Here is a 10,280-nt window from a genome sequence, read left to right on the forward strand (position 1 = left end):
GTAAAAAAGAGTAATGCAATAATAGACGGAAGCTATGCATTGTTTATTTAAAAAAGCTGCGATCAAAGCAGAACGATACAAATACTGCAATAAGCAAAAGATGGGACTATTTAACATGTCCTTTCCAGGGGCAAGCTGCAGAATGTTATGTGAAACAAGTATACTGCTCGTTATAGAGACCACCTTAGAGTTCCCTAGTGCGGTGTAGCTTTCTGCTTCCCTGGTTGTATCGTTTGTGCGGCAATTATACTGCCGGACAAGCCTTCCAAAGAATGGAGTCCTAAAAATAAGAGAAAATTAAGAAATCGGCAGCCCCTAGTGCGGTTTAAGCCGCGTTTCGGGCGTGCCGTGATGGTGCCCCTACCCCTGTGCCCATGGTATTTCCAGAGTGTAGTTATGTACGCGCAACACTGGTTTCGCAAGTTCGCGAGGGTTGGGGTTGGCGCCGCATTGCTACGCTTGCTCGGAACGTGCCAGATGGTCTTGTTGTAGGTTACTCCGGGCGCGCTTGACGGTGTCCAGACGTTTAATGGCCGGACTGGAGAATTGCCTTGAGAGGCTGCTTTGTACTTCCACTGCGATAGCCGCCGTATGCTCCTCCGTTCGGAGAGAGCGTTCGGTGTTTCCATTGACCGTGATGAGGCCTCGAGGGCCTGGCATCTTGAGCTTGAGCTATGCATAGTGCGGCACCATTGAACTTGGCAAATGCGGTTCACCCGAGAAGTGCGTGATAGCCACTGCGGAACGGGACTATGTCGAAGATTAACTCCTCTCTTTGGAAATTATCCGGAGATCCGAAGACCACTTCAAGTGTAACTGAGCCTGTACAATTGGCCTCTACACCTGGTATGACGCCTTTAAAGGTCGCTTTAGTGGGTTTAATCCTCGAGGGATCGATGCCCATTTTACGCACTGTATCCTGGTAAAGCAGGTTCAAGCTGCTGCCACCGTCCATAAGGACTCTAGTGAGGTGAAATCCGTCAATAATTGGGTCTAGAACCAATGCGGCGAATCCGCCATGACGGATGCTAGTGGGGTGGTCTCTTCGATCAAAAGTGATCGGGCAGGAAGACCATGGGTTGAACTTTGGGGCGACTGGCTCCATCGCGTATACGTCCCTTAGCACATGCTTCCGCTCCCTCTTGGGGATGTGGGTTGCATATATCATGTTCACCGTCCGCACTTGTGGGGGAAAACCTTTCTGTCCACTGTTGTTCGGCGGCCGGGGCTCCTCCTCGTCATCGCTATGCAGCCCCTTGTCTCTGTTTTCGGCATTTAACTTGCATGCCTGCTTGAACACCCAACAATCCCTGTTGGTGTGATTGGCTGGTTTTTCGGGGGTGCCATGTATCTGGCATGAGCGGTCGAGTATTCGGTCCAAACTGGACGGGCCCGGAGTATTTCTTTTGAATGGCTTTTTCCGCTGACCGGGTTTAGAGCCTCTAAATCCGAAATTAACTGTAGTATCCTCAGTATTGTCGCCGTTAATGGGGCGCTTTTGCTTGTTGCGACGCGACCTTCCACTGCTATCCTTGGTATCCGAATTACCAGGGCTCTTGGTCATGTTATTGCTGCGAGCTAGCCAGCTGTCTTCTCCCATGCAAAAGCGGGTCATAAGTGTCGTGAGGGCTGCCATTGATTTCGGCTTTTCCTGTCCTAGGTGCCGTGCAAGCCACTCGTCGCGGATGTTATGCTTGAAGGCTGCTAGGGCCTTTGCGTCCGGACAGTCGACGATTTGATTTTTCTTGGTTAGGAACCGTGTCCAGAATTGTCTGGCCTATTCCTCTGGCTGCTGAATTATGTGGCTAAGGTCATCGGCATCTGGTGGTCGCACATAAGTGCCCTGGAAATTGTCGAGGAATGCGGTTTCCAGGTCCTCCCAACAACCAATTGATTCTGCCGGCAAGCTATTAAGCCAATGCCGAGCTGGTCCTTTAAGCTTGAGTGGGAGGTATTTGATGGCGTGTAGGTCATCACCGCGGGCCATGTGGATATGAAGGAGATAGTCCTCGATCCATACCGCAGGATCTGTTGTGCCATCGTATGATTTGATGTTCACGGGTTTGAAACCCTCGGGGATTTGATGATCCATTACTTCATCTATGAAGCATGGTGGGTGTGCGGCGCCTCTGTATTGGGCTATATCACGACATAGTTCAAACGAACTTTGTCTACTGTGTTCGGCCCGGCCGGATTTATTGTATCCGGAGTGACGATTACCGTCTCGTGCCATGGGGCACCCACGCGATCCGTAGATCGATCTTGTTTGCCTTGCCTTGTCCTCCAATATATCTCGCAGTTCTGGCGTGTTTTCCCGTGCCTTGGTATTTTTTGAGCGGCGCCGGGGTGCGGCTTGAGTGGAGGGCCGAGAGGCCTCTCTGTCGCGGCCACGGGGTGGCCGGTCGGCCGCATCATGCGCTGGTGATGTAGGTTTAGGTGCTTCCTCCTCTAATTGGGGTAGCAACATGCGCTTTGGGTAGCTTTTGGAGGGGCGTTTGAGTTCATACTCTTCGGCCGCAAGGACTTCAGTCCATCTGTCGGCTAGCAAATCTTGATCAGCTCTAAGCTGTTGCTGTTTTTCTTGAGGCTGTTCGCCGTGGCCATAAGCCTGCATTTGAAACGCTCTTGTTCGATGGGATCCTTCGGCATGACAAATTTGTCGTCGTCGAGGCTTGCCTCGTCTTCGGAGGGAGGCATATAATTATCGTCCTCGACCTCTCTGTCTGCCGCTCTCTCATGAGGGCTGGCTTCTCCATCCTCCTGTGCTGAATCTTGCTGGAGGTGGTTGTCTTCGGCACTGTCCGGGGTGTTATTATCTCCCGTGCCGGAATCACCATTTTTGCTTTGGCGGGATTTAGAGCGGCGCCGCTGACGCCGGCGCTTAGGCTGCTTCTTGGAGGGGTCATCCTCCGCTGTTCCATCGCCATTGCCTTCTTTTGGGGCGTCAACCATGTATATATCATACGATGAGGTGGCTTTCCAGTGCCCTATAGGCGCTGGTTCTTGATCGTCTCCTGCATCGGCGTCCATGCTGTCGATGTCTTCGGAGTCGAAGTCGAGCATGTCGGTTAAATCATCGACAGTGGCTACGAAGTGGGTGGTGGGTGGGCTTTGAATTTCTTCATCATCCGCATCCCAACCTCGCTGACCATAGTCCGGCCAGGGCTCTCCTGATAAAGAGAGAGACTTTAGTGAATTCAGAATATCGCCGAAGGGCGAGTGCTGAAAGATGTCCGCGGCGGTGAACTCCATGATCGGCGCCCAATCGGGTTCGATCGGTAGGGGCACGGAGGGCTCGGAGTCTGAAGAGGAGTTCGGCTCCTTGGAGTCACGGGCTTCGCAGAGAATAGGGCTGGTGTTCGGCTCGATCACCGTAGAGATTGAAGCCCCCGAAGCGGTGTCCAACCACCCATCCTCGATTGGCACAGTTGGCTCCGAATTAAGGGTCGGAGCTGATGCGGGTGTGGCCTCCAGGGCACTGTTCGGCGGCAGAGCTAAATCATCCCATCGTGACAGTGCGGCATGCTCGGCTGTGGCTCGAATCCGTCGAAGATCAAGTCTCCGCGGATGTCGGCCGTGTAGTTCAAACTTCCAAATCTGACCTGATGGCCAGGGGCGTAGCTTTCGATCTGCTCCAGATGACCAAGCGAATTGGCCGGCGGTGCAAAGCCGCCGAATACGAAGATCTGTCTGGGGAGAAAGGTCTCACCCTGGATCGCATCACTGTTGATGATCAGAGAATCCATCGGGCCTAAAAGTGACGACATAGAGGAACTCTCAATGAAAGCACCAATGTCGGTGTCAAAACCGGCGGATCTCGGGTAGGGGGTCCCGAACTGTGCGTCTAGGCAGATGGTAACAGGAGACGAGGGACACGATGTTTTTACCCAGGCTCGGGCCCTCTTGAAGGAGGTAAAACCCTATGTCCTGCTTGATTAATATTGATAATATGGGTAGTACAAGAGTAGATCTACCACGAGATCAGAGAGGCTAAACCCTAGAAGCTAGCCTATGGTATGATTGTTGTTCGTCCCATGGACTAAAACCCTTCGGTTTATATAGACACCGGAGAGGGCTAGGGTTACACAGAGTCGGTTACAATGGTAGGAGATCTACATATCTGTATCGCCAAGCTTGCCTTCCACGCCAAGGAAAGACCCTTCCGGACACGGGACGAAGTCTTCAATCTTGTATCTTCATAGTCCAGGAGTCCGGCCGAAGGTTTGCTAAATCGGTCCAACCGAGTTTTTCACTTCGGTCTCACCGAGATTGGTAAATTGTGTGTAACGGTTAGATTTTGTGTGGAGGCTATATATACCCCTCCACCCACTCTTCATTCGTGGAGAAAGCCATCATAACATACCTACACTTCCAACACACATTTTTTGAGAGAGAACTACCTACTCATGTGTGAAGGCCAAGATATTCCATTCCTACCATATGAATCTTGATCTCTAGCCTTCCCCAAATTGCTTTCCACTCAAATCTTCTTTCCACCAAATCCAAATCTTGTGAGAGAGAGTTGAGTGTTGGGGAGACTATCATTTGAAGCATAAGAGCAAGGAGTTCATCATCAACACACCATTTGTTACTTCTTGGAGAGTGGTGTCTCCTAGATTGGCTAGGTGTCACTTGGGAGCCTCCGACAAAGATTGTGGAGTTGAACCAAGGAGTTTGTAAGGGCAAGGAGATCGCCTACTTCGTGAAGATCTATCGCTAGTGAGGCAAGTCCTTCGTGGACGATGGCCATGACGGGATAGACAAGGTTGCTTCTTCGTGGACCCTTCGTGGGTGGAGCCCTCCATGGACTCGGGCAACCGTTACCCTCCATGGGTTGAAGTCTCCATCAACGTGGATGTACGATAGCACCACCTATCAGAACCACGACAAAAACATCCATGTCTCCAATTGCGTTTGAATTCTCCAAACCCTGCCCTTTACACTCTTGCAAGTTGCATGCTTTACTTTCCGCTGCTCATATACTCTTTGCATGCTTGCTTGATATGTATTGTGTATGTTAAACTAGTGCCTAAACTCCACTTCAACTTAAAGAAATTAAAAACTGCAACTTTTGGCACTTAGTGTCTAATCACCCCCCCCTCTAGACACCTCTTCTCGATCCTTTCAATTAGTATCAGAGCTTTGGTCTCCATTACCTTGGTTTAAACACCATTGGAGGAAGATGGATGAGTCTACTTTAGGGAGTCTTAGGCGTAGAGTGCCTATTCTTGATGGAGAATATTTTCATGAGTGGAAAAATGAAATGCTTGAGATTTTCAATGAATATCACTTGAACAAGTATATTGCTAGCCCTTGTGCACCTCATGTTGATCCCATGCATCCTACCCTTGATGAATCAATTGACATGATTCGCAATCTTAGAACTATTAATCTTATCACTAGATGCTTGCCTAGAACCTTGATTGGATGTTTGCCGACTCTTAAGTGTGCCTACACCATATGGAAATTTCTTGAGGAACTCTTTCCTAATTATTCCTTGAAAGATTTAGATGAAATCATCCATAAGTCTATTGCCTTGATTAAGATGAGTTCCAATGATCCCAAATTTTGCGACTGCTTAATTGAGCTTACTAATCTTACGACTGCCAAAGGAGATGTTGGAATCATTAGCAATATCATTTCTAGAGCTATTAGAATTCATAAGGATAACTATAGAAATGATCATTTATCTAATGAATTACCCTCTCTAGGAATTGATCAATCACAAGATGATGTTGAACATGAATACTCGGATGAGGATGATGAGGATAGTGACTATGATCTCGATGATGCGATGAGACACTTTGGTCTTATGGCAAATCTTCGCGGCTACATGGCTGGAGGAAAGGAATGGGTCCTTGATAGTGTATGTACTGATCATATGACCGGAGATAAAGACATGTTCCATGAGCTTGCTGAAAATGACGGCCCTTGAAAGTATGTCACTTTTGGTGATAAGTCAAATGGTAAGGTAGTTGGCCTTGGTAAGGTGGCCATCTCACATGATAGCTCCATACAAAATTTCATGCTCGTTGAATCTCTTGGCTACAACTTACTTTCAGTATCTAGACTTGCTGATTTCGGTTTCAATGTCCTATTTACTAAAGTAGACTACCATGTGTTTCATAGAGATAATCATAAAATGGTCTCTACCGGTATGTGTAGAGGAGATCTTTACATTGTTGATTTCACTAAAAAGGCTCAACCTAAAACTTGCTTAATTGCTAAATCTTCTAAAGGCTGGTTGTGGCATAGAAGGCTAGGCCATGTGGGCATGCGAAACCTTGACAAACTCATTAAAGGAAATCATATCCTTGGCGTTAACGATGTCATATTTGACAAGGATAGACTTTGTAGTGCTTGTCAAGCAGGGAAATAAGTTGGAGGAAGTCATCGCGCTAAGAACATCATGACCACAAGAAGACCACTCGAGCTACTTCACATGGATCTCTTTGGTCCAAATGCCTACAAGAGTCTCGGTGGTAACTCATTTGGTCTAGTCATAGTTGATGATTTTTCAAGATTTACGTGGGTCTTTTTTCTTGATGACAAATCGCAGGTCCAAAAGATCTTAGAAAACTTTGCTAGGAAGGCCCAAAATCAATTCGACGTGAAGATCAAGAAGGTTCGGAGCGACAACGGAACGGAGTTTAAGAACGCAAATGTGGACACCTTTCTTGACGAAGAAGGTATCTCACATGAGTTCTCGGCTACGTACACACCTCAACAAAATGGAGTTGTTGAGAGGAAGAACTGGACTCTGATCGAGATGGCAAGAACGATGCTTGATGAGTACAACGCCAAAACACTTTTGGGCGAAAGCGGTAGAGACAGCTTGTCATTCAACAAATCGCTTGTATCTTCACAAGCTACTCGGCAAGACGGCATACGATTTCCTCACCGGTAACAAACCCCAAGTTGGATACTTTCGAGTATTTGGCTCAAAGTGCTACATTCTTGATAAGCATCGTCGTTCTAAATTTGCTCCTAAGTCTCATGAGGGTTTCCTACTTGGTTATGGGTCAAACTCTCACATATACTGTGTCTACAACAATTTCACCCGAAAGGTTGAAGAAACGGTAGATGTGAAGTTTGATGAATCTAACGGATCGCAAGTAGAGCAATTGCCAATTGATGTAGGAGACAAAGATCCCTCGGAAGCAATCCAAGACTTGTCTATCGGCAAGATTCGTCCAATGGAGGTGAAGGAGAGTACCTCGTCTGTCCAAGTGGAAGCTTCTACCTCATGACAAGGTGAACCAAGAGTTGATATGGAAGCATCCACGAGTGGGACACACCAAGAAGAAGAAAACGAGGAAGTGCACCAAGACGAACGTCAACAACATCCTTCTCCACCACGACAAGAGAACGACAAGCCAACAATGAAGAAGGCCAAGAATAAGAACAAGATGAAGAAGATGTTCAACAAAGACCCAAGCAAAAGCTTTCACGAGTTCGAGCAAGAATTTCTAAAGATCATCCCGTGGAGCAAATCTACAATGATATCCAAATCGGGAGAATCACTCGCTCAAAAACTCGTTTAGCTAACTTTTGTGAACACTATTCATTCATCTCTCGTATTGAAACTATGAAGGTTGAAGAAGCATTGGAAGATCCGGATTGGATAAACGCTATGCATGAAGAGCTACACAACATTGAGAGAAATCAAGTGTGGACATTGGTTGAAAAGCCCGACAGCAACCACAACATCATCGGTACCAAATGGGTGTTTTGCAACAAGCAAGATGAAGATCGACAAGTGGTTCACAACAAAGCGCGTCTCGTCGCCCAAGGCTACACACAAGTCGAAGGTATGGACTATGGTGAGACATATGCTCCCGTTGCTAGACTTGAGTCCATTCGCATCTTACTTGCCTATGCTAATCACCATAATATCACCTTGTACCAAATGGACATTAAAAGTGCTTTTCTAAATGGTGAAATTGAAGAGGAAGTTTATGTTAAGCAACCTCTCGGCTTTGTCAACCCTAAGAAACCTAATCATGTTTACAAACTTCACAAAGCCCTTTATGGTCTTAAACAAGCTCCTAGAGCATGGTATTAATGCTTGACCAAGTTCCTTATTGAAAAAGGCTTTGAAATTGGAAAAATAGATTCTACTCTTTTTACTAAAAGGGTTAATGGAGAACTATTTGTATGCCAAATTTATGTTGATGATATTATATTTGGATCAACTAACCCTCATTTTAGTGAAAAGTTTGGGAAGCTAATGTCGGAGAAGTTTGAGATGTCTATCATGAGTGAACTCACATTGTTTCTTGGTTTGCAAATCAAGCAAACTAAGGAAGGCACCTTTTTCTCTCAAACGAAGTACACCAAGGACTTATTCAAGAAGTTCAATATGCAAGAATGCAAAGGTATGACTACACCAAAAGTCAAACTCGGCCCCACCAATTCTTTCTATCTGGAGCCACCAAGTTCAGTTGAAATAGCCACTGCCAGAAACCCTGATCAGTTCGGTCTCATCGATGGGATCTCGGTCTCACCGAGATGGGCTTGCAAACTCTCTGTTGCCTGTTGCAATATTTTCGGTCCCACCGAGATATGCAATCGGCCCCACCGAGTTTGCTTGGCCAACACTCTGTCTCGCTTATTACCCAAATCGATCCCACCGAGTTTGAGTAATCGGTCAAATCGAGTTTTGGTTTTACCCTAACCCTAGCACATTGGTTCCACCGAGTTGATCTAGTCGGTCCCACCGAAAACCCTAACGGTCACTAGGTTTGCTAAATCGGTCCGACCGAGTTTTTCACTTCGGTCTCACCGAGATTGGTAAATTGTGTGTAACAGTTAGATTTTGTGTGGAGGCTATATATACCCCTCCACCCACTCTTCATTCGTGGAGAGAGCCATCAGAACATACCTACACTTCCAATACACAATTTTTGAGAGAGAACTACCTACTCATGTGTGGAGGCCAAGATATTCCATTCCTACCATATGAATCTTGATCTCTAGCCTTACCCAAGTTGCTTTCCACTCAAATCTTCTTTCCACCAAATCCATATCCTGTGAGAGAGAGTTGAGTGTTGGGGAGACTATCATTTGAAGCACAAGAGCAAGGACTTCATCATCAACACACCATTTGTTACTTCTTGGAGAGTGGTGTCTCCTAGATTGGCTAGGTGTCACTTGGGAGCCTCCGACAAAGATTGTGGAGTTGAACCAAGGAGTTTGTAAGGGAAAGGAGATCACCTACTTCGTGAAGATCTACCGCTAGTGAGGCAAGTCCTTCGTGGGCGATGGCCATGATGGGATAGACAAGGTTGCTTCTTCGTGGACCCTTCGTGGGTGGAGCCCTCCGTGGACTCGCGCAACCGTTACCCTCCGTGGGTTGAAGTCTCCATCAATGTGGATGTACGATAGCACCACCTATCGGAACCATGACAAAAACATCCATGTCTCCAATTGCATTTGAATTCTCCAAACCCTTCCCTTTACACTCTTGCAAGTTGCATGCTTTACTTTCCGCTGCTCATATACTCTTTGCATGCTTGCTTGATATGTATTGTGTTTGTTAAACTAGTGCCTAAACTCCACTTCAACTTAAAGAAATTAAAAACTACAAATTTTGGCACTTAGTGTCTAATCACCCCCCCCTCTAGACACCTCTTCTCGATCCTTTCAACTTCATTATAAAAAGCGAATTTGGATATTTGAAGAATTTATCATAGTGTTTCAAACCGACGCATGTGTGAATATATAACGGTGATACACATGGTGTGGTTATGAACATGTTATACTACATTTAATATATTTTATCTCTACTCTTATAAAGAAACGGAGTTGTTGATGATGGTGTGCCCGCCATCCTGCATTATAGGCCATCCGGTTTATATCTGGCGGATAGCAAGGAAACTATGATGGTTGAAGTTGGCAACAATCATGATTGTAGATTCTTATTGAAATAGAGAAATGAATTCAAATTTAGTTTGAATTGCTGCGGTAGTATAGACATTCGGAATGCACTAAAATGTTGGTATTAGTAGGTTACATGCATTATACAACAAGCGAAAAAATTTAATCGGACATAACATGGATTCATACTCCCTCCTTCCATCTATATAGGGCGTAATGAGATTTTTAAGACCGCCTTTGACTATTGACAAGATTAATAGTACATGACATGCACAATGTGAAAATTATATCATTGAAAGAACCGTTCACAGATGAATTTAATGGCGTGCTTTGTGTAAGTTGCATGTCATATATCATTGCTCTAATATTTGGTCAAAGTTAGCATCAAAAAATGCATTAGG

The sequence above is a fragment of the Triticum urartu genome, chromosome 7A (genome assembly GCF_056163025.1).
Source record: "Triticum urartu cultivar PI428250 chromosome 7A, HENAU_Tu73, whole genome shotgun sequence".
NCBI classification, from domain to species: Eukaryota; Viridiplantae; Streptophyta; class Magnoliopsida; order Poales; family Poaceae; genus Triticum; species Triticum urartu.